Source organism: Vicia villosa, linkage group LG3, assembly GCF_029867415.1.
Source record: "Vicia villosa cultivar HV-30 ecotype Madison, WI linkage group LG3, Vvil1.0, whole genome shotgun sequence".
Classification (NCBI taxonomy): domain Eukaryota; kingdom Viridiplantae; phylum Streptophyta; class Magnoliopsida; order Fabales; family Fabaceae; genus Vicia; species Vicia villosa.
In genome coordinates this window covers 33,221,072-33,246,877 of record NC_081182.1, presented here as the reverse complement: position 1 = coordinate 33,246,877, position 25,806 = coordinate 33,221,072, and the positions used below count along the sequence as shown (strand labels likewise).

The 25,806-nt window shown below is 35.2% G+C and overlaps 1 pseudogene; it reads left to right on the top strand.

Moving 5' to 3' along the window:
• Window positions 1-631: 631 nt before the first annotated feature.
• Window positions 632-1,790, top strand: LOC131655353 (serpin-ZX-like; annotated as a pseudogene).
• The last annotated feature ends 24,016 nt before the right edge of the window (window positions 1,791-25,806 follow it).

Below are 25,806 nucleotides of genomic sequence, written 5' to 3'. Positions count from 1 at the left end.
ATAGACATGTCGGTTTGTCACCCCTACCCCATTGAAAACTTCTTTAGCCCAAAGATAAGTTTCTCATTAACGCCCCCGTTCAAGAAGTTTAAGTCTGTCAAAGAAAAGAGGAAAAAGTTTCCGAGTTGGAAACCACATTCTGTAAAGTAGACTATAACAAATTCCAAACTTAGTCAGTAAGCATCAAGAAGAAACTTAGTTTGTAAGAGAATGGCACAGTGGCACAGTGGCACATACACACACTACTAGTAGTTGACTAATAGTAGCATTAAATAACCAACTTCAAATTTGTAATACTCAGAAGAGCTATAGTGTTCCAAAGTTTTACTTCTGTTTACGGTTCGAAACAAGAAACAATGTGTTAAAAGGCCCATTTGCACAAAGAAGCAGCCCACTTGGCTGAAGGATTATATTCCTAAATAATATTAATTAGAGAATTTCCTTATCCACCTTCCTATCTTTTTGGTGAACTCTGATGAAAACCCTTAAACGCCCCTATACTTCAGAAATACATTTTCAAAATGCAAAAAAATCTGTTTTTAGGCCTAACCCTTTTAAGTAGCCCATTAGGGTAAACCTTGTATTTAAGCCACCTTTGTTGAGGAGGAAGGCAAGAAGAAAATTATTCATCAATTCTTTTGTTCCTTTTGCGTTTTGCGTTTATGCTCTTAAGGTAAAACCCTAGTTTGGAATAGTTGCATTTTCCCTCTTATCACAATGGATCTTCGTGAATCAATTAAAAACCAAACCAACGTTTCCTTCACACTCGCTAACCATTTGTTCTCCAAAGCATCTCATCAAGATAAGAACATCGTGTTATCTCTACTTTCGCTCCAAGTTGTGCTTAGCATCATCGCTGCTGGTTCTGATGGTCCCACACAACAACAGCTTCTTCAAATCCACCCATCATCTCAACTCCTTCGCCTCTCGGCTCGTTTCCGACGTCCTCACCGATGCTGCTCCTGCCAGCGGACCTCTCCTCTCTTTCGTCAACGGTGTATGGATAGAACAAGCATTATCTCTTCAACCGTCATTTAAAAAAAATCGTCTCTACTGATTTCAAAGCCAATTTGTCCTCGGTAGATTTCCAAAACAAGGTATGTAATTTATATCTAATATGTCAAGCATGTTCTAGTTCTAATACTATAGAGAGCAACAAGTATAAATTTCTATAAAATAATTTATGAAAACAATTCTAATCACCTTATTGTTTACTAACATCAAACTCATGTGTGATGATAATTCAACTGATCTATTTGTATAATTGGTTTTTAAATTTGACATGGTTTTAAGGCTGTTGAAGTGACGGATGAAGTGGATTTATGGGCTGAAAAAGAGACTAATGGACTAATTAAAGAACTTCTTCCTCAAGGATCAATAGACAGCTACACCAGACTCGTGTTTGCTGATGCATTATACTTTAAAGGAATATGGAATGACAGGTTTGATGTTTCGTTAACCAAAGATAACAATTTTCACCTTTTGAATGGTAACTCTATCAAGGTTCCCTTCATGAGAAGCAAGATGGATCAGTTTATTAGAGAATTCAATGATTTTAAAGTCCTTGGTCTTCCTTATAAGCGAGGTGAAGATAAGCGTAAATTTTCCATGTATATTTTTCTTCCAAATGCAAAAGATGGATTGTCAGCTTTGGTTGAGAATGTGACTTCCGAATCTGAGTTACTTGATCGCATGCTTCCTTATCATCAAGTCAAGTCGAAGTTGTTAGAAATATCGGAGAGATCGAATGGATCCAGGCTGAATCGCGAACGGAATCACTTTCCTTAAAAGTATTTCAAGCACACTCTCGATTGTCTTAGAGTTGGAACGGCCTGAATACCCAGGATAATTCAGCCTTACTCGAGTCTGCACAAGCCCATGCAAATGTCTGTTTCATAAGTTGCAACTCTTCATGAAACAATATCATTTAATATATATTTGCAATGGTTCATGAAAATACAATGCACCACTTCATGAAATGTTATGTATTTCGAATTCAAATTCAAAAATCAAACTTTAGGGCTGCCCGCCGGAGGCGGCCGGAGCGCCACCGGCGCCGCCTCATTAACGTCGCGAATAGCCCGATCGCTCCGATGCGACGTGCCTAAGTGCTCAAGTGCCGTCTACAAGCCGCCACTAGCGCCTCTACGCCCACGCCCTCGAACCCAGTCCCGGAGCCGGAGCCGGTGTCGTCGGTGGCGACACCGGCGAGGGTATTTTTGGTAGAGACAAGTGGCATAAGGCTTGAGACCACCACATATGACTATGTGGCACTTTATCCTCTTTGGCTCCTTTTGGAATGTACATTGTTCCAAGTACTTTATAAATGCTTTTAAAGTTTGCTCCACTTTCTATGTGGGACTATTTATGAAGCATTTATTGCCATTCTCACATTTGCCATTTTGGAACATAACTTGATGAAATTAATGCTCATAATTTCCAACAATCCCCCACTTGTTCTAATAATGACAAATCTAATAATTCCAGAAATTTAATATAAAGAGTGTTAATACAGTTAGATATCTTTCGATTTAAAACTTAACCTTAGTGAGGACAACACAAAGTTTAATCGGAATATTAGGTAGCAAAGCTTTTAAACCATGAATCCATATGATTAGACCGGTTTCGCCTTACACACACTCTTTAAAGGTTCTTCCTCTGCATAACTCGCTTAGCACTTATTTATGGCCATGTGCTATCCTGTTTCATGAATTTTTCATGAGAGAAACTCCAACTCTCACTTTGAGACGGCACCATCTCGAAATTCACATAGGTGAAGTTGATATTGTGTCCTTTTCCACAAGACACGTACCCTTGGTATTGAACTTCATTAAGAGTTTTTTTTTAAAGTAAACTCAACCCTCGTTTTAAAGTCAACATTATCACGAAATGTTCGACAATTATCCAAATCAACGACTTGTTGTTACCCATTGAAAATCTTGAAGTTAATGTTCTGTTAACATAAGATTGGGTTGCCGCCGTTGTCGGAACTCTTACTCAAGGAGTTTCAACCCCATGCCTCTCGAGGTTGTTTTTACTAAGTCTCTGGCCAGTGGCTTAGTAAACGGATCAGCCAAATTATAGCTTGTTCGTATATACGTGAGTGAAATGATTCCATCCTTAATCAATTTTCTCACGAACGAATGTCTAAGTCCTATATGCCTAGACTTTCCATTATACACTTCGCTGAATGCTCTTGCTAGAGTGGCTTGGCTATCGTAGTGTATCATAACCTTTGAAACATTATCCTTAGCCAATGGAACTTCCAAAAGGAGATCCCTCAACCATTCTGCTTCTTGACCAGCGGAAGCGAGAGCCACAAACTCTGATTCCATGGTCAAAAGAGTAATGCATGTTTGTTTCTTGCTCCTCCAAGAAATTGCTCCTCCAGCTAGTGTAAATATCCAACCAGTTGCAGATTTATGATCTCCAACATTTGATATCCAACTCGCATCGGTATATCCTTCTAATATGGCAGGAAACTTACCATAATGAAGACCAAGATTTTTGGTTTTCAGTAAATAGCCAAAAATTCTCGTGATTGCCTTCCAATGTTCATTACTCGGGTTGCTAGTAAATCTACTCATTTTACTAACTGCAAAAGATATGTCAGGTCTGGTACATTGCATTAAGTACATAAGACATCCGATTGCACTTGCATATTCTAGTTGAGCCACTGCTCTTCCATCATTCTTTTCAAGCTTGACTACATGATCAAATGGAGTGGTTACTTCCTTGAATTTTAAGTGTTTGAATTTATCAAGCATTTTCTCAATATAATGTGTTTGATTAAGTTCATAACCCCCACTATTTCGCTTGACTTTTATTCCTAAAATTGTGTCAACAAGTCCAAGATCTTTCATCTTGAAAGTGGAAGTTAGAAACTTCTTTGTTTCTAAAATTCCATTCATTTTGTTGCTAATTATTAGCATGTCATCAACATAGAGACACAAAAATATTACCGTGTTGTTGTGCACTTTTGTATATAAGCACTTGTCGCAAGAATTAGGAATAAATCCATTTGACAATATTGTAGAATCAAATTTTTGATGCCATTGTTTTGGTGCTTGTTTTAATCCATATAGAGATTTGACAAGTTTGCACACCTTTAGTTCATTTCCAGGAAGTACGTAGCCTTATGGTTGTTCCATATAGATTTCCTCATCAAGATCTCCGTTTAGGAACGCTGTTTTAACATCCATTTGATGAACTATAAGATCATTCAAAGAGGCTAAGGCAAACAACAATCGAATTGTGGTTGTCCTTGCTACTGGTGCATAGGTGTCAAAATAATCTATACATTCCTTTTGTCTGAATCCCTTTGCCACTAATCTTGCTTTATAAGTGTTTAAAGTACCATCACTATGATATTTTCTTTTAAACACCCACTTGCATCCAATGGGCTTTGATCCCTTTGGTAAGTCGACAAGTTCCCAAGTGTGGTTGGACATAATTGAATCCATTCCATCTTTGATAGCATCCTTCCAAAAGGAGGAGTCCCTGGAAGTTATTGCTTCCTTATAAGTTTTAGGATCATCCCCTACTTGAAGTATGACCGGAATACTTTGAACGAATTTTGTACTATTTCCTTTGACCAGATAAAATGAAATGGATTGAGAATCAATTTCGTCTGGTCCTAAGTTCTTTGTTTTCCGGACTCTTTTGCTTATCCTAGGTTCGGCTTGTGATTCAATGATCCGAGGAGTGCCTTCAGGTTGTATTTCTACAATCCGAGAAGAATCTTCTTCACAAGATTCTTTATTTGTGGCCGACTCCGATTCTTTATCCTTAGTGATAAGATTTTCAAAGAATTCTACATCTCGGGATTCAACAATGATATTAGACTCTAAATTTAAAAGTCTATATGCTTTACTATTTTGTGCATATCCAACAAAAGCACATCTTATCCCTCGAGGACCCAACTTGGTTCTCTTAGGATCCATACTTTTGTAGTAAGCGACACACCCTTACACTTTGAAATAACCAATATTTGGTGTCATGTTTTTCCATACCTCATATGGAGAAATACCAGTTTTCTTCAAAGGGATTCTATTTATTATGTGACAAGCGGATAGTAAAGCTTCGCCCCACAAATTGAAAGGTAATTCTGAATGCATTAACATGGCATTCATCATCTCTTGATATGTTCGATTCTTTATTTCGGCTATGCCGTTTTGTTGCGGTGTTCTAGGCGCCGAACATTCATGTATTATGCCATGTTCTTCACAAAATGCATCGAATTCAGTAGAGAAGTATTCACCGCCCCTGTCACTCCTAAGGACTTTTATACTTCTACTTAATTGATTTTCTACTTCTGCTTTATAAATCTTAAAGGCATTAAAAGCTTCATCTTTATGCTTTAAGAGATATACATATGTGTATCTAGAAGCATCATCAATGAATGTGATGAAATATCTGTTTCCCCCACGGGTTAACATGTCATTAAATTCGCACAAATCTGAATGTATAGGATCAAGTAGATTTGTCTTTCTTTCAACACTTTTGAAAGGTTTTTTAATCATCTTTGATTTAACGCATAATTCACATTTGTTGAAATCATTGATGTTACATGATATCATTCCAGATTTAATTAGTCTCTTCATTGAACTAATACCAGTATGTGCTAATCTATTATGCCATAAAGAAACAGAATCAAGCATGTAAGCAGAATTAGAAATTTCATTAATCATATTGTTGGTAATACATAGTTTGATCATTCCCTCAGCGGAATATCCTTTTCCAACAAATACACCATTACGGGTCAATATAAGTTTTCCCGATTCATAAACAGATTTAATACCAGGTTTTCCCAATAAATCCCCACTAACAAGATTCCGATTCATGTCGGGGACATGAAGCACATTGACAAGAGTAATTTTCTTTCCGGAAGTAAAGTTGAGTTCAACCGATCCAGTTCCAACAACCTTAGATCGTACTTCATTTCCCATTTGTACCTCTTGCCCATCATTTGTCTCATAATAGGTTTTGAATGCAGCCCTGTCATAGGAGACATGCACCGTGGCACATGTATCGTACCACCAACCTTGTACTTTGCCCTTGATTGCCATAATTTCGCTCATAGTAGCGATTATGTCATCATTTGAATGAACAACATTGATCTCATTCTTTGATTTGTTGTGCTTGCAATCTCGAGCATAGTGTCAAGGTTTTCCACAAACAAAGCATCCGGTCTTTGGACCCTTTTGACCCCCAGAATTCTTGAACTTGTTGTGTTCCTTTTTTGGTCCTAGATGACGCTTGTTGCCATCATGCTTCTTTCTTTCTTTGTTGGTCACAACATTGGCTTTGGAAAGACCTGCAGATTCTGATTTCTCCCTTGCCTTCGATTCCTCCTCGATTCGAAGATGTTTTTGGATTTTCTCCAAGGAAAAATCCTCGGAACTGCGCAGCAGTTTCTTTCTATAGCCTTTCCACGAAAGTGGCAATTTTGCAATGATTGCACCAACTTGAAAGGTTTCTGGGATGTCTATTTTCACTGCTTTGATTTTGTTCACCAGGACTTGCAATTCGTGCACTTGGGGAAGAATTGGTTTGCCGTCTATAAATTTAAAATCAAAGTATTTAGAAATTAAAAACTTTTTCGTACCTTCTTCTTCGGCCTTGAACTTAAACTCGAGGGCTTTCCATATCTCAACCGCTGAGGGATTGTCCGTATAGAGGTCGTAGAGACGATCAAATAATGTATTTAGGATATGTCCACGACACAATAATTCGTCCTCCTTACGTTTCTTGCGTTCCTTTTTGACTTCGTCAGAATCATCATCTGTTGGTTCTGGAATTGGCGTTAAGTCAGGATCTAAGACATATTGAATCTTCAGGGCAGTCAGAAGGAATGTCATCTTGTCTTGCCATCCGGTGTAATTTGTTCCATCAAAGCGATCCAATTTGACAAGATCCTGGTTCATAACTTTGATGCTTGAAACTGCAGCGTCGGAAGCCATTGAAGAATAAATACTTTTAAGATTGTTAGAAATATCGGAGAGATCGAATGGATCCAGGCTGAATCGCGAACGGAATCACTTTCCTTAAAAGTATTTCAAGCACACTCTCGATTGTCTTAGAGTTGGAACGGCCTGAATACCCAGGATAATTCAGCCTTACTCGAGTCTGCACAAGACCGGTGAAGAAACTCGAATGCAAGGAAGCTGTCTGGAAAATATATCAGAGGATAATGATTTTTGTGTGTTGATTCCGAAATAACAAACTTGTATTTATAGCCCATGCAAATGTCTATTTCATAAGTTGCAACTCTTCATGAAACAATATCATTTAATATATATTTGCAATGGTTCATGAAAATACAATGCACCACTTCATGAAATGTTATGTATTGAAGTGAATGAAGAAGGCACAAAAGCTGCTGCGGTTACATCAGAAGTTTTTCAATATTTGAGTATAAGTTATCCAATAGATTTTGTAGCTGACCATCCTTTCTTATTTGTGATCAGGGAAGACTTGACAGGAACAATTCTATTTGTTGGTCAGGTGCTCAATCCTCTTGCTGGATGATCTTAGCCAACCACAATCTATTAGAATCACGACAGATGAATAAACAACTCGTTTCTCATTGATCAACTAGATTTATGATGAAAATAGTACCTTACTATATCGTTATGGATATGATCCACATGTAACTGTCATGTATTAAGGCAATGGGAGGGGTATAGAAGATGAGTTTTCTTTTAATATATTTTATATTAACTAAGTACTTCCGTTAGTGTTTGTAAGAGTATAAAAATAAGTTATGATATTTTCAGCTTGTTTTTCATAATATTCACATCTATAAAGGTTTCTAAGAGGTCCTTTACAATCATTCATCATTAGAATATGCAGTGCTTTTAGTCCTCAAGAAAATTCTAAGCTGAAGAAAGAGGTACATCAGAAAATCCAAACTTAACTATACTCTCTAACTAATGCAAAATCTCACTTTCATTCTTATGGGTGTCTTGGGTTCATGGATTAAAAGAATAATCTTGGGAATGTTATTCTTGGAGCATTATTCATGTGAATTTTATTTTCCGCTATGTGTTTGGTGAAACAATTTAATTTTCCTAAAATATTTATAAAATATATTTATTTTAAAATATAAAATAAATTAATTGAAATATTTAGGTGTGAGAAGTTATAGGTGTTTACTTCTTATTCTCATGGGTGTTAGAAGTTATTAATAGTTAGAAGTATTTGTGTTAGTCAGAAGCTTCCGAGGTTGCGTTCAAAAGTATGTTTACAACAAATAACGCTTTTCATGGCGTAACTTTCACGACGTACAAAACAAAACCGCGGGTACATGTAAAAGGAACAAATTGTTTTATTTTAAAAAATATATTAATAAAACAGTTACTTCGGATATTTATAAATCCGACATAAATATATGCTAAGGGTTTGAGGTTTGATTCCCAACTCCTAATATTTAATGTTGTATATGGAACCAAAAAGGCGTCATTATGTTTTCTAGATTTTACGTCGGATATTTTACCTTGATTTTTTTTAAAACCAAAATAAACACTCTCTAATTTTTTATTCTTTTGGCGACTAAAAAGGCGCATTTTTTATATATTTTACGTCGGTTAATCTACCTCGATTTTTTAAGTTTAACCAAGATAGAGTTTCTTTTAATTTTGGCTCCTGTGTCCATCTAATTCAATTTTCGAGCCCTAACGAAAGAACACTTCTTCTGGAGCTTAGCCAATGAAAGAACACTTCTTCTCCATGGAGCTTAGCCAACGAAAGAACATTTCTTCTTCAATGAGCTCTGCGATAAGTTCTTGTTGTTCTCGAATACGGTTGTTCTTGGTGTGTTCTCCATTATTGTTGTTCTTCTTGTTCTCCGCGCATTGTTTTATTGTTGTTGTTGTTGTTGAGAAGCTATATTTGTGTACTCTTTTTTTATTTTATTTTCATAAGCTTTATTTGATTATCGATCGTAGTTGGATGAAAGCCAATAGATTAGGGATTGTTACCATTTCTTGATTTCGCGAAAAAAAAACCTTCCTAACAACAATGTGATTTTTTGGTGTCCTTGTATGAAATGCTATAATACGAAAAAAATATGCAAGGGATGTTATATTCAATCATTGTAGTTGTGATGGAATTATTCAAAATTACACGAAATGGGTATGGCATGGTGAAGGAACAAAAAAGAGACCTTTGTCACAAACAATTGAAGATGATGAACGTATGACTGATAATCTAGAAGACATCATTCGTGATATTGGAGTCGGTGCTTTTAGGAAAGTTAATATGGTAGATACTTTGCAAAGAGACATGGAAGATTCGTTGTACCCAGGATGTAAAGGTTTTACAAGATTGTCAGATGTGTTAAGATTTATGAATATTTAATCGTAAGGTAAGAGGTGGGAGAACGGCTAAAAGTTTCACTTAATTACTTGAATTGTTGAAAGAAATGCTTCCTGAAGGTAACATGTTGTCAAACCGTACTTATGAGGCCAAGAAGATATTGTTTCCAATGAATTTGGACTATCTCAAAATACATGTTTGTTGTAATGATTGCATCTTATATAGAAAAAAGTTTGAAAACATGAACGAGTGCCCGAGGTATGGGGTGCCACGCTACAAACAAAAGGACAATGGTGTTGATGACGACGATGGTGCAACTAGCAAGGGTGTTCCTGTCAAGCTTAAGGTGATGTAGTACCTACCGATAACTCCAAGGTTCAAGAGATTGTTTGCTAATCTTAGTGACATAAATAATACTAGATGACATGCAAATGAAAGAGTGTGTGATGGAAAAATTCGCCATGTAGCTAATTCATTGCAATGGAAGAAAATTGATCCCTTGTTTAAAGTCCTTGGTCTTCCTTATAAGCAAGGCGAAGATAAGTTTCGATTCTCCATGTATTTTTTTCTTCTGAATGCAAAGGATGGATTGCCAGCTTTGGTTGAGAACAATTTTTAATACCAATTTAACCTTATTCTATTAGTGGACACATTTACTTATTTATAATAAATTTGGTCTTTGAGAACTTTTATTATTATCATTATTATTTTATTATTATTTATTAATATTTATTATTAATTATTATTATTTGTTCCGTGCCGGCCAAAGATCTGAGATCCATTGCCCCGCGCCGGTCAAAGGCCCTATAATATGAGTGATGGGCTAATTTATGTACGTGCAAGTATAAACGGCCAAATTAGTAGCAAGTGATAAGAAAGAGTATCAATCCCACAAACATTTTATTAAGCATAATGATCTTCATGCAAGAAGTTGTAAAGTAAACATGAGCAAAGGTAATAAAATAATTGTATGTGTCACTTGGTTAAGAAAGTGGAAAAAACAAAAAAGATAATCAAGGATTAACACGTAGAAAGAATATGTTGGACAATGTTCCATTTAATGAATTCATGTAATGTATGAGTCTGATAAGTAGTATCGTGACATATGAGGTTAGAACGTGATCTAGAGGTGTATCTCTACAACATCATAAACATATACATCAAAGCAAGGGAACAAGTCTCTAAGCCTCACTTGTAACCTTGGTGCATGTCTGGGTTCATTATGAATTTCACCTATGAGTGTAACTCTTTATCTTTAAAGTAGCTAATCTAGTGAATATCTCTATCCTACTATTTTCAACCACATTTGTCATGAAATTTACTTGTTAAATACCTCTCAACATTAACAAGCTGTTATCTACTTCTAAGCTAGTCAAACCATGAAATAAACATATGGCATAAACTCACATGAACAAAATATATCAAGGCAACTCATTCATACCATACAAAAGGTTACTAATTCATTAAACTTCACATTATCCAACAAAACAAGTTTAACTCATAATGAGTAAAATAAGAACAACACAGAGAGATCTTAAGCTAAACATTCCTAAGTAAGAAGATAGAAATGATAAACCTAAGTATGACACTTTAATCACTTGCAATTTTTTAATCATCAAGTGACGTCTTCCGCCACGCCTCTCCTCGACGGGAACATTGGCTCCTCTTTAATTTCACTTATGCAAAATTTTCCAAGTTTCATAACCCTTTTTCTTCATTGCATTGCAGCTTTATTTATAGAGTTTTCTCAGTTGCATATTGTCTCTCTCTGGTTCTTGGGCCTTTAAAATGATCCATTAACTTAAGCCCAAAGAATAAAGCATATTCTCTTGTCTTGTACAATGATAGTACACTGCACATGGGAGACAACATGACACTGTGGCAGAATTGCAGTATCAGCAGTGTGGCAGCACACCAAAAACAACTTTTCAGAGTTTTGTCTTGTAGTGTTGCATTCTTATCCATTCATTTTCTCCTTTGTCTTGTAGCATTTCATTCTTATCCATTCATCCTCTCCAACTCAACCTTATTTTCTTCTCAAATCCCTGGCACGTCAGCATCACCACTCAGCCTTATGTTCTAGATCAAGGTTTGATGGATGGTGTTCCAGAAATCCTGTCATGACAGAACTCGTCTCTAACGCTGATACCGCACAAGCTGAAAAACACTTAAAAATAACAAAAGGGAGCACAAATAAACTTGCAAAAACAACTAAAATATATTAAAACAAGAATTAAAAAGTAAACTAATAACTAGTAAAGAAAAAGGTTAAGGTATGTATTAACTCACAAAATGTGGGTTAACACACCCCCAAACTTGAACCATTACCTTAGGTGATGCGAAAGGCAAAGACAGACATAACAATCCTCAAGTAACCACCCCTTTTCTAACAGAACCAACCTTCCTCCAAACTCAAAAGTCTTCTCAAGGGACTTGTCCCAAAACAGGAACAACTCAGACCTAAGGCACAATCTTATTTGCGTGTGTTCTTTAGATTACTAACACACCCTGTCACGACAGAACTCTTCTGTCAAGTTAGCCAGGCTAAATTTAATTTTTGATTTCCTTTTCGCATGGTCTAACAACTTAGTTTTCAGCTCTAGTGGGGGGTTTTTGACTTCTTGTTCTTGAAATAACACCTAGGACCACACTTGCATTTATTAAAAAGAAAAATTAGAATAATATGTTCACACCAAAATTAGCACAAAAGTTAGAATAATTGTTTGTCCTCAAACAAGGCCAAACACTCAAAGAATCAAAAGTAAAAATCCAAAGAATCAAGAATCAACAAGATTTGAAAAACGAAACAATTGTACGGTTCAAACAAAAACGTACGAACAAAGTAAATACTTACCACAATCCTACAACGACAACATGAAAACGAAACGAATCCTAAGTACAAAAATCATATAAAACATTCTAAAAAAAACAAGCTCAATCACGAATCACGCCTAGCAAAAACTCATCGGTAGATGAAAAACACCGAAAGGTGAGGACTTTGAACACTCATCCAACAATCTTGCAAACAAAAGACAAAATCATGCGTTCATCTAAAAATAGTATTGAAAATGCAACGACACGAATCACAAGGGCTTTCAAGGTTGTAATGTGGCTCGGTTAACAAACAAGGGATAAGTCCTAAAGCTAATCGAAACAAAAACTTGCCTAAACCTAAGGGACTAATTACTTCCACAAAGTTTCAAACAATGGAATTTCAATCTAACTTCTTCTTTATCACAAATTTCACACCAAACACAAAACTTATTAACACAAATCTTATTCCAAACTCTTTTTGTTATTTTCCTTTTCAAACTTTTTCTCTTTTTTTTTTCTTTCTTTTTATTTTCTTTCTTTTTCACATTTTTTATTTTCTTTTCACAACCTCATAATCAATCAACCAAAAAGTAAGTAAACATTCTCTCCCCAACTTGAATTCAACCACAACATAAAGTGAATACTCCCTACTTTCTAAGGCAAGGTAAAAATACAACTAAACATCATAGTTAAGGGTTCAAGAAAAACGATAATCAAAATCCATCAAAAATGTGAACTATGTCTCAAGTTCAAAAACAAAATGGACAATGATAAAAAGGCTCAAAGGGGTTACGAATAGTCACACACTCACAAGGTAAATTGACATTTGGCTATGGTAGTTGTGCTCAAAATCAAACAAGTGCCTTGATCACTTTCGTGCATTCACAAAATCAATACAAATGAAAGATTAAACATAATAATATCCAGTTAAAACAAGAATTGTCGGTCTCTCGCATATATATACAATGGAAAGCCACCTCACATTTATGGTAAAAAGGGAAAACTAATTGTGATTCAAGTCATGAGCAAGTTATGCAAAAAGAATGAGTAATATGAAATTTGTACAAATGAAAAGTCTCAAAAACATGTTATGCTATAGAAAGCGATAAACGAGTACCTTGCTACGTACAAATTTGAACAATCATTACCGCACTAACGACATGTTGAATCTATCACAATCGGAGAATTACCAAATGCGACTCCAGGTAATCGGCCTAAAATTTGAGTCTAAACAACAACAAAAGAATTAAAAAAATAAAACTATAAAATACTATACTATAAAGCCTTGGTGTAAGTGGGAAAAAGGCTAGCCAAGTGAACCATTAAAAATAATTCATTGGCCAAAAGTTACAAGGCGCGCGACGCGCCCTCAAGACCGCGCGACGCGCCCTATGTTCTGCCAAACCAAGCTTTTCAGCTCCCAGGCTGCGCGACGCGCCCTCTTCACGTACGACGCGCGCTACACCTGAAAAGCAAAAACCAGTCCAGAAGACTGCACAACTGGTGTAGCCTCCACTTAACACCTACACATCTCATTTTACACAACTAACAAAATTTATAAAAGTCAAAACCGTTGGGGTGCCTCCCAACAAGCGCTTGTTTTACATCGTAAGCTCGACGCCTTTATTGTGCTCGGGTAGTAGCTTTCTCCACGACCCGCCAATGCTTTCACCCAACGCGAACCTAAAGAAAGTATCCTAACCACACACGAACAAACATTAAGAAACAAGAGAATATACAACAATACGTAAACAACATGTATTAACAAACACGTAACGATAAGTAAAAACACAATTTTTACAAAAGTTTGGTGAAATTAACTAAACAAGTTAAAAAGTGAAGATTTGAATTTAAAGAACTATCCAAGTTCAACTTGTTTAATAAGTCCACCAAACAAAATTAGAACAAGTATCTATACAATCCACTATACAAAAGTATACAAGTATAAGGAAATTCACAAATATACGATATTCACAAAACTCAAAACCAAAGAAACTATCGCAATGCGAATTCAATAAAAACACCAATCCCCGGCAACAACGCCATTTTGTTGGAGCGGTAAAGCGGTAAGCAACAAAATTTTTGGAAATATTTATCCGGGAATTTATCGTGTCCACAGAGATTAGTGCTACTGAACTGCCGTTCGACGGATTCTTGGTTATGAGTTTGGTTTTGAATGAATTTAAATATGAAATGGAAAAGTAAATATCAACACAAAAAGAATACATTCTTCAAATAGAAGAAACTATCAAGTATTGCATATAATCTACTCTTCACAAACTTAAACTTATCGACAAGTTGCACTCAGTCTACTATACTCCTTAAACCATTCACGTGTTGCCCGTTGTCGGCATTCGTATCCAAACACCTCCACGAGTTCTATCGTATGCTTAGTTGACGATTTCTCCACCAATCAAACATACGGTAGCTTACCGTGTTAAATTAAAATATTGCTCGATCGAAGATGTCTCCACCGATCGAACAACCCGGTAGCATTACGAACCAACACAAAGTGAACATTAACTCTTCATCTATCTCTATAATCAAGAAACTAATGATTATCTCTCCTAATCAAGATTTGTGAGGTCTATCTCTACAACAACACAAACCCCTAACATCAAGATGCAAAACAACCCACCAAACATAACCCAAACATCAAGATGTAAAAAATCAGGAAAAACAACAAGTTTATATTGTAAAGAAACTTTATACAACGCCATGGGCGACAAATATACATGAGATCAAAGTATATATATACAAAACCCACAAAGAGAAGAAAAGAAGAAAAACCCAAAAATCTCACGGTTTGTCGGCTCCGATTGATGAAGGATTTAACCCCGAATCATCCATTTGACAGCTCCAATGTGTTTTCTAGCATCTTTCCACTCAAAAAATGCTATTGGATGGATTGTGAATGCACGAAAGTGATCAAGACACTTGTTTGATTTTGAGCACAACTACCATAGCCAAATATCAATTCACCTTGTGAGTGTGTGACTATTAGTACCCCCTTTTGAGCCTTTTTGTCAATATCCATATTGTTTTTGCTTAATGCTTGTCTATGAGCGTTTGGTTTTCATTTGTGTATGGATGTTTGATTCTTTATTTTCTTGACCTTCACCTATGATGTTTGGTTGGATTTTTACCTTGCCTTAGAAAGTAGAGAATATTCACTTGATATTGTGGTTGGATTCAAGTTGGGGAGAGGATGTTTGCCTCTTTATGATGTGATTGTTATGAGGTCATGAAAAGAAAAAGAAAATAAAAAAGGATGTGAGAAAGAAAGAATAGAAAAAGAAAGAAAAAAAAAGAGAGAGAAAAAGTTTAAAAAAAGAAAATAACAAAAAGAGTTTGGAATAAGATTTGTTTTAATAAGTTTTGTGTTTGGTGTGAAACTTGTGATGAAGAAGAGAGTTTGATTGAAATTCCTTTGTTTGAAACTTTGTGGAAGTAATTACTCCCTTAGGTTTAGGCAAGTTTTTGTTTCGATTAGCTTTAGGACTTATCACTTGTTTGTTAACCGAGCTACATTACAACCTTGAAAGCCCTTGTGATTCGTGTCGTTCCATTTTCAATACTATTTTTGGATGAATGCATAATTTTGTCTTTTGTTTGCAAGTTTGTCGGGTGTGTGTCAAAGTCCTCACCTTTCGGTGTTTTTCATCTACCGATGAGTTTTTGCTAGGCGTGATTCGTGATTGAGCTTGTTTTGTTTTAGAATGTTTTGTATGATTTTTGTACTTAGGATTCGTTTCATTTTCATGTTCGTTGTAGGATTGTGGTAAGTGTTTACTTTGTTTGTGCGTTTTTGTTTGAACCGTACAATTGTTTCGTTTTTCCAAATCTTGTTGATTCTTGATTCTTTGGATTTTTACTTTTGATTCTTTAAGTGTTTGGCCTTGTTTGAGGACAAACAAATTCAAGTTGGGGAGAGTTGTTAAGTGCCAAAATATAGTTATTTTGTGTTTGTAAATAGTGGCACTTATCGATACTTTTTGTTAATACCGTTTGAATAATACACCGTTTTGTGTATAAATACGTATACTTTATGAATAAATATATTTTCATATACTTTTATACTTTTTGATAGTTTTTTATTCATTTTGTAGGTATTGAGGCGTATTTGGAGCATGAGAAATAACGTGTCGAAGACACGGCTTCAAACACGCTTCTCTGAGCATCGAAACCAACTCGTCAACGAATAAAGCTCAAAACCAAAGAATAATAAATCACCAATTTGGTTGATATGTTGTCATTGTTAGATAGGAAATTGAATAAGCTTTCCAACGCTTCGAACCGGGCACAAATCGGAGTTACGGTTCTCAAGTTACGTCATTTTTACTAAAAGCTATTTTTTCAAGTCCGCGTGTTGGGCGCGATGCGTGCTCCTGCGCGCGACGCGCGCTGACAGAACTCAAAATTGTATAAATAAGCGAAAATCAGATTTCTTAGGTTATGTTTTGGGTATTTTTGAACCCCAACTCATCCTAGGTCATTTTTGGGTAGATTTGGCTTGGAAACACCATTGGAGCTTGCAATCGGATGATCGGAGGTCGAATTTCTCATCAATTGGAGTTGACAAACCAAGAAATGTTTGGTTCCTCTTCTTCTCTTCTCTTTGTATTTCTCTTTTGGTGAGTTTGTATGTAAATACTCTAAACCCATGGATGTTTGTTACTCTTTGTACTAGTTGTATAATATATTTGCTTTACAAATCTTAATGGGTGTTTTCTTGATCTTTTTGCTTGAATGCTTTAGATTTGTGTTCTTGTAGAAATAGACATCACAAATCTTGATTAGGGAGATATCTGTTAGCTTTTGATTCTAGACATAGGATTGGGGTTAAAATCCACATAATATCTGAGTTTAATGTCTCTGTGTTGTTCGATCGGTTGAGAGATCGTCGAAAGAGCAATATAGTTGAATTCCCGTCGGTGTTGCAGAAATGGACATTGATGTGAGGGATATGTGGTAATTCTGACGAGTATTGTAGATTGAGTACGACGGAGTGATAAATCTAAGTTTGTGAGGAGTAGTTTAGATTCAAACCAAATAAGCTATTCTCTATCAAGAATGAATTTATTTTATGTTCATATGTTGTATTTCCTTGTTTACTTAAAACCCATTTTAACCCAAACTCATAACTAAGAATCCGTCGAACGGCGATTCGGTAGCACTACTCTCTGTGGACACGATAATTTCCCGGATAAATATTTCCAAAACTTTTGTTGCTTGCCGCTTTACCGGATTCTTAGTTATGAGTTTGGGTTAAAATGGGTTTTAAGTAAACAAGGAAAATATAACATATGAACATAAAATAAATTCATTCTTGATAGAGAATAGCTTATTTGGTTTGAATCTAAACTACTCCTCACAAACTTAGATTTATCACTCCGCCGTACTCAATCTACAATACTCGTCAGAATTACCACATATCCCTCACATCAATGTCCATTTCTGCAACACCGACGGGAATTCAACTATATTGCTCTTTCGACGATGTCTCAACCGATCGAACAACACAGAGACATTAAACTCAGATATTATGTGGATGTTAACCTCAATCCTATGTCTAGAATCAAAAGCTAACAGATATCCCCCTAATCAAGATTTGTGATGTCTATTTCTACAACAACACAAATCTAAAGCATTCAAGCAAAAAGATCAAGAAAACACCCATTAAGATTTGTAAAGCAAATATATTATACAACTAGTACAAAGAGTAAAAAACATCCATGGGTTTAGAGTATTTACATACAAACTCACCAAAAGAGAAATACAAAGAGAAGAGAAGAAGAGGAACCAAACATTTCTTGGTTTGTCAACTCCGATTGATGAGAAATTCGACCTCCGATCATCCGATTGCAAGCTCCAATGGTGTTTCCAAGCCAAATCTACCCAAAAATGACCTAGGATGAGTTGGGGTTTAAAAATACCCAAAACATAACCTAAAAAATCTGATTTCCGCCTATTTATGCAATTTTGGATCTGGTACAGCGCGCGTCGCGCGCAGGAGCGCGCATCGCGCCCAACCTACTGAATTGAAAAAATAGCTTTTAGTAAAAATGGCGCAACTTGAGAACCGTAACTCTGATTTGCGCCCGGTTCGAAGCGTTGGAAAACTTATTCAATTTACTATCTAACAATGACAACATATCAACCAAATTGGTGATTTATTATTCTTTGGTTTTGAGCTTTATTCGTTGACGAGTTGGTTTCGATGCTCAAAGACGCGCGTTTGAAGCCGTGTCTTCGACACGTTATTGCTCATGCTCCAAATACGCCTCGATACCTACAAAATGAATAGAAAACTATCAAAAAGTATAAAAGTATATGAAATTATATCTATTCACAAAGTATACGTATTTATACACAAAATGGGGTATTATTCAAACGGTATTAACAAAAAGTATCGATAAGTGCAACAAAACATATATACAAAATAACTACATTTTGGCACTTAACAATAATCTACTGACAGTATTCAACCATCAAATTGCAGACTCAATAACCTGGCCGGACGGGCCGACCTGCTCTGATACCACTAATGTAACACTCTTCTAACCCACATATACTTTCGCAATAAATTAACAAAAAACAAAACAACTTAAACTCCACAAAAGGGCATCACATCTTCATAGAATATCATATAACAATCAATTCTGCTTCATAACACGAGTTGCAAAACACCTAGGGATATGCAGCAAAAAACAAAAGTCTCAAAACATCTTTATAAAAATAATTCCAATACAACGAAAGATAGTTCAATATCAATAGATTCATCATACTTCGTGTGTTATCACATCGTGGTCTAAAACGCAATTTATGAAAGAAATACAAAATCCTTAAAATCATAAAAGTACTCAAGTTTCACAATCAAGCGATCCCAAGCCTGATGTTACATATCAAAGCAAGAGCCACTGGACTCAACGGAAACTAATTAAGTGCACTCCGAAGCTACCTCCTAAGCTTCCTGCACTAATCTTGATCACCTGCAAGTTACCTACATTTCGAGGCAACATTTTCAAGCAGAAAGAGTGAGTAAATTGCGATCATTATAAAAAGCATAAGTATTAGATATAATAGTCATGGCATAGGAACAACAACAACATCATGACATCATTTACTACATCTATAGTATAACGACAATCACTAATCCCTCACATCAAAGCACCACAATTCAATAATTCATCAAACATATCACTTGGAACCAGAGCACATCACAATTTGCACTCAATCCACACTATAGGATTGAGCTCATCACTGGAACAGATCGTCCTTCTAACTTCCTCGGATCATCATCCTGCAAAACTTCATTGGACTACTTGTTCGATAAATGCTATGAATGCATGATGCGCAACAACACACAAGATACGACCACAACTAGTCAAAACGCATCATCATTCATCATATTAATCTTTCCTCATCACAATATTCATAATACGCACATCATAACATCAAGATCATCATATAAACATACATCACTTCACAACAAGGCATAATTAACTCAATTCACGATAGAAACCACGCTTTTTAGTATATAATCACTAAGCATCATCATCTCATCACATTATAACTCCTATAATTCTGTTTTTTATGGTTCATTTTATTTTACTAAGTTATTGATTATTACTCTAGCTTCGCAACACTTCGAACGGCACGTCAATCGAAGTCATAAAACTCAAGTTATGAATCTTACAATTTTTTTTATTCAAGCAACATTCGCCCGACGAGAGGGTATATTCGCCCGGCGACTGAATTTAATAGCCTCTGCTTCCACTGGCCTACTCGCTCGCCCGACGCATCTTGGACGAGTCCATTCGCCCGACGTCTGGGTCGATTCGCCCGACGACTGGGTCAATTCACCCGACGAATCCATGCAAACAGGGTTTTCCTATTGTGATTTCCTGCATAATTAGTCCCAAACCTTGTGCGATTCCAACACAATATAGGTCCTTAAACATCCTTTAAATACCAGATTTCATCATCCAATAACATCCCTATGTATTCCACATTATGGATACTATTCTATCATAATTCAACACTTCTAATTCATCAATATTTATCACATCATCATCTATTCATCATAAACCAAAACCCCAAAGCAATCCTACAATTACCTAACACTTAAGCCAATTATAATAATAATCAAGATAAACCCCCCTTACCTTAGATTTGGAGCTTGATTCTAATTCCTCTCCGCGTTCTACAAATTCCTCTATGAGTTCTTCCTTGTGCCCAAGCTTCTATTCAAAGCGTTCTTTCAAAAAAAATCTCACGATTGCACAGAATGAACTTTAACACACACTCTTCCTCGTTTAACCCTTGGACCCCTAATATGGATTTCCTCTTTTTTCCCTCACTTAGCTCCTTGAATTGACTATATTGCCCTTATCATCTCTAATTACCAATATTATTCTATTTTACTAATTAAAATAATCCCATTTAATTATTCTAAATATTCTAAAATACTCTTAATTCTCAATAATCCTCATAACACACATGAACATCACATATCATCACCAAAATATCAAATACTTCATAAGAACTCATATAATCACGCTAAATTCATTCAATAACTAATTAAATAATTACTATAGATTTTCGGGGTGTTAAAATAACTTATAAGAAAGGTGCAGAAGCCTGTACGTTCGCAACTGATAATTCCTTTTTTTCAACGAATCTGTTGATGCCTCTCTACAACGACTCTCTTGTGCTTGAAGATTTTATCCAAAGACTCTTTCATGGAACTCTATAAAATTATATGAAGATTTGGAGATAAATACAACACTGCACATTGACAATAAAAGGAGAAGTTACTCTGTCAAAACAAAGAGCACAAGCTAACCTAGAACTTCTTACTGTTGTATATTCTTAAAAGTTCTTAAGTCTTATATTTTTTGTGTTGTAATTTGTTTACACCTCTGATTTTATATCAAGTGTAACTATCACTCTATCACTGTTATTTATCTATTAGAATGATTGTTAGAAGTCTCTTGCCTGTGTGCCTTACTTGTGAAGTCTCTTGCTTGTGTGTTTGAGCATTTGTGAAGTTTCTTGCTTATGTACTTGAGCATTTGCGAAGTTTTTTGCTTGTGTTGTTGAACATTTGTAAAACTCTCTTGCTTTTGTGCTGGAGAAATCATAAGGCTTTTGCTTGTGTGCTTGAGCATTAAAGTCCCTTACTTGTGTATTTGGGCATTGGAAGTCTCTTGCTTGTGTGTTTGAGCTTGCTTGTGTGCTTGAGCAACTTGTAATCATATTCGGTTATAGTGAAAATCTCTTGGAAGTGCAACGGGACTGGAATACTCCTGATTTGTAGGAGGAACCATGATAAATTTCTTATGTGTTTTCTTGCTTTATACTTTACTTTTGTTCAAGATGTTCCGCTGCTATCAATCATACTCTGAATCAGATTCTGAGCCAGAATGTGATAACAGATCTTAAGAAGGAAAAGAAGAAAATGTCAACATAATTCAACCCCCCTTATAGTGTTTTTCTCACCTGAAGAATTGACCTTGAGAGAGTATCCAAATAACGTTGAGAGCTTTTAGTATGTAATAATCATGAACCTCCTTATACAAGGAAAATGGTTGAATTCCAACAAAAAATAAGACCGGGAATTTAGCACTTTAAGTCTTTTCTTCCTAACGGAAGATCGAAGCAGTTAGTCCCCTTTCCATGTAGTAGATAGAAGAAGTTAGTCTTATTTCCACGAGAATTTTGGAGCGGTTAGTCTTCAAGCTTCTAAACAAAATTTGTAAGATTTTATCACGGGCTGAGCTCACAAACCTTAAACCTTGGTTTTATCACGTACTAACCAATAACCTAAGAAATTTTAATACTAGCCTAACCTCGAAACTTATCCAAGCTTTTAATATCGGGTTAAGCTTTAACCTGGCCTTGGTTTTACCATGGGCTAACTAATAACCTATGAGATTTTACCACGGGCTGAACTCAAACCTAAACAAGGGTTTGATCACACAATCCCTAAACCAAAAGCTTTTACAAGTTTAGCTTCTAACCCAAACAATCTCTAAATGGATAATATTCAACCAAGTTGTAGACAACAATTCCCTTGGTTAATTTTACAATTTTATCCTTTCGGAATTACAACTTATCCTCATTCACAAAAGAACTTTCTTGAATAGGCACTTTGACTAAAATATTAGTGAGGGAAAGTAAAATAAAAGTGTAGAGAGAGAGAGAGTAAGAGCGAGAAGTGTCAAAAACACAATTCTGAATGATTTGAAATGTGGAAATGGACCTCTATTTATAGGCTAGAGGTGTTGACGCACTAACGTGACAAGCAAAAGATTGGAAGTATTACTCCGGGAATTATCGTCTCCACATGGAATGGTCTGATTAGAATGCCATTCAATGGTTTCTTTATTTTCGAGCTCGGGTTAAAACGAACAAAAAGTAAAAAGGAAATAGAACGCCTTAGAGAGAAGGAAGAAAACTTCAATCAAAACAATTCCACTTCAAATAATGAACCTGACACGTGTGATAGCTGCAACAATTTAAAAAAATGAAGTTTGAAATATTTGGAAAACACTTGTCAAATTTACCAAAGGGAGAGATAATCTAGAATTCTTGTTAGGAAATCAAAAAGCCTCCTATAACCAAGCCGAATTAGTTTACGAACCGAAGAACAACAAGAACTTTGAGAACATATATAAAACCAAGAATACATCTCAGTGTAAAAAATTAAAACGCAAATACTGCAATAAAGTAGGTCACTTCGCCATGATTTGTTTTATAAGGAAAAGTCATGAAAGCAAAGAAGAGCATCCCCTTCATACTTCTATTAGAAACATAGTGAACACAAAGCCAAAATAACAACTAACTCTATAAATGCATATGTCTCTAAAACAAGAAAGAAAAATGTTTATGAAACTAACAAACAAGGACCCAAGATGATATTTATATATAAAGTTAAGAACTAACGATTTCTCTACAGGAATTTTTTATCGTCTCAAACACTAAATAATATCTTGATAGTGGTTGTTCAAAGCATATGATAGGTGACAAAACCTTATTATCCACTTTCTTTCCTAAAGAATGAGGATTTGTCTCATTTGGAGATAATAATAAGGAAAAAATACTAGGTTTTGGCACCATCAGTAAGTTCCCTAATCCAAGGATTGGGGAGGTCCTCTTGGTAAAAGGACTTAAGCATGATTTGCTCAACATTAGTCAATTGTGTCACAAAGGCAACAACATGACATTTGATTCTTCTGGCTGTAGGGTCATAAAATCAAAATCAAATGAAACTCTACACAGTGAATTTTAAAATTCTGGCACTTACAATACAAATGTCAAGACTAATGTTCTAACACCACACAATGTCAAGACAAATGTTATGACATCTGTTGACTAATAACACAAATATATCAAAACTGAAACACACTACAGAATGATAAATAACACAAGTAATTGTTAACCTAGTTCAGTATAACTAATCTAATTTGGGGGCTACAAAGCCAGAAAGGAAATCCACTATAATAGTATTAGTTCAAAGCCTAAACAATCCAAGTTTACGAGTTTTCTCCTAATCACTATCCCGTGTAACTTCTACCTAGAAATCACCATACAGATATGAGAAATTCCTTTTCACTTCCAATCACCTATGTGATAAAAAAAGTGTCAATCCCAGTTACTGTTTCACAGAAAAAATAGAAAGATTACAGTTTCAAATAAACAATACTTGATTTTTCTTAAAAGTTTCAATCAAGAAAAATACTCAACTCTCTTGCTTAAAAGCTTCAAGAGTGGGAACAACCAGTCCACCTCAATGTATCAGAAAATACATGAGTGACACACAAAAAAACACACAAAACCTTAAAGGACTCTCAAAACACCAACTCTTATTTGCACTCACGGTTTCTATTTGTGAATGCTTGCTATACTAGGCTTAACAAGTCCTTATTTACAGAATCTTGCAGTATGGGCTTGGATTCTGAAACAAATCCAATATTCTCCTTTTTCAATCAGTTGCAAGATCTTCGCACAAAATAGGAACAAATCAAATCTTAGTTTTCTAAAAAAGTCTCAATGATCATTTTTCTGAAACCAAATCAAATATGCATTTGTCCTAAAAACTCCTTGATTGGTTGCGCCTGTATGAGTGTCTCAATCTTCTAAAATCTCATATTTTTCAATAAAATCTTCAAGGATGAAAAATCAGTCTGCACTGTCATGATGTTCTGGTATAGGATGTCACAACATCTGTCAAAACTCATGACAGCAAAACCTGTCTTGACAGTTGATTAAGATGTTTCAACATCAGTTAAGAACCATATTTTAGCAAAACTAATGTCAATCACAAAACCATTGAACTAACAAATTTAAACAAGATTCCTTCAAATGATATATGTCTCCTAAGTAATGAGGATGAATTTTGGCTATGTCATAGGAGAACAATACACATCCACATAGATCACTTAAATAAGTTTGTTGCAAAGATCTTGTTGACATACTGTCAAACTTGCGTTTTGAAAAGAACAAATTACGTGATGCATGTCATAAAGGGAAGCAAGTAAGCAGCTCTTTTAAATCGAAAAATATAGTTTCTATTGATCAGCCCTTACAGATGCTTCACATAGACCTTTTTGCCCCATCTAGAAACATAAATTTAGGTGGAATTGTCTACGCTCTTGTCATTGTGGATGACTACTCTGGAAATCACATCAAACAATTTTGCTTATGGTTCTTCAAGTATTTCCGTCGAAATACAAAATTTCAGAATCTCAAAATTCAATTTACTTTCTATTTTTATAAAATGAAAAATATTAACATGAAATATTTTTAAACAATACTAATATATTTCAACCACCACTCAACTAAAAATCATGTTGCAACGGCCGCAATACGCAATATAACAACCCCAATAATCGTAATTACAACACATCAACAATTTAAAACTAGGATAAATAGTTTTATTTTTGATAAAATAATATATATATATATATATATATATATATATATATATATATATATATATATATATATATATATATATATATATATATATATATATATATATATATATATATATATATATATATATATATATATATATAGTTTTAGTACTAATACTAGAACCATATAAATTTTTTTTTATGCATTTCTACTAAAAAAAGATTGTAGTGGTATGAGCTTTTGAAATTAAGTTGCAAAATATCAGGTTAAGTTCTAAGCTTTTGAAATTAAGTTGCAAAATATCATGTCAAGTCAAGCTGAGTGTAAAACCGGAGACATCAAGTTGTAAAACAAAGCTTTAACCACGAGGCCATTTCACATTTTAAGTATTATACATAAATAACATATTTGTTAAAATATTGGGGTGACCACCCCACCCGCTGTCCCAACGTGGCTCCGCCACTGGCTGTTATCACCATTTCGAAAGAATAGTGAAAAAAAGATACAAATGGCTTGATAGAGTGCACGCTGTTATTGGTAAGGTTGATGTACTCCCAAGCTTTGATATATATTTTTTGGTCTTAAATGTGAGGAGCACGCTGTTATTGGTAAGGTTGATGCACTCCCAAGCTTTGATATAAATTTTTTGGTCTTAAATGTGAGGAGCAGGAAAAGATAACTGAAGTATGTATTGCTGTGAAATTTGATCTTTGTATATTCATCTAACATTCTTCATATTCCCGAGTGATT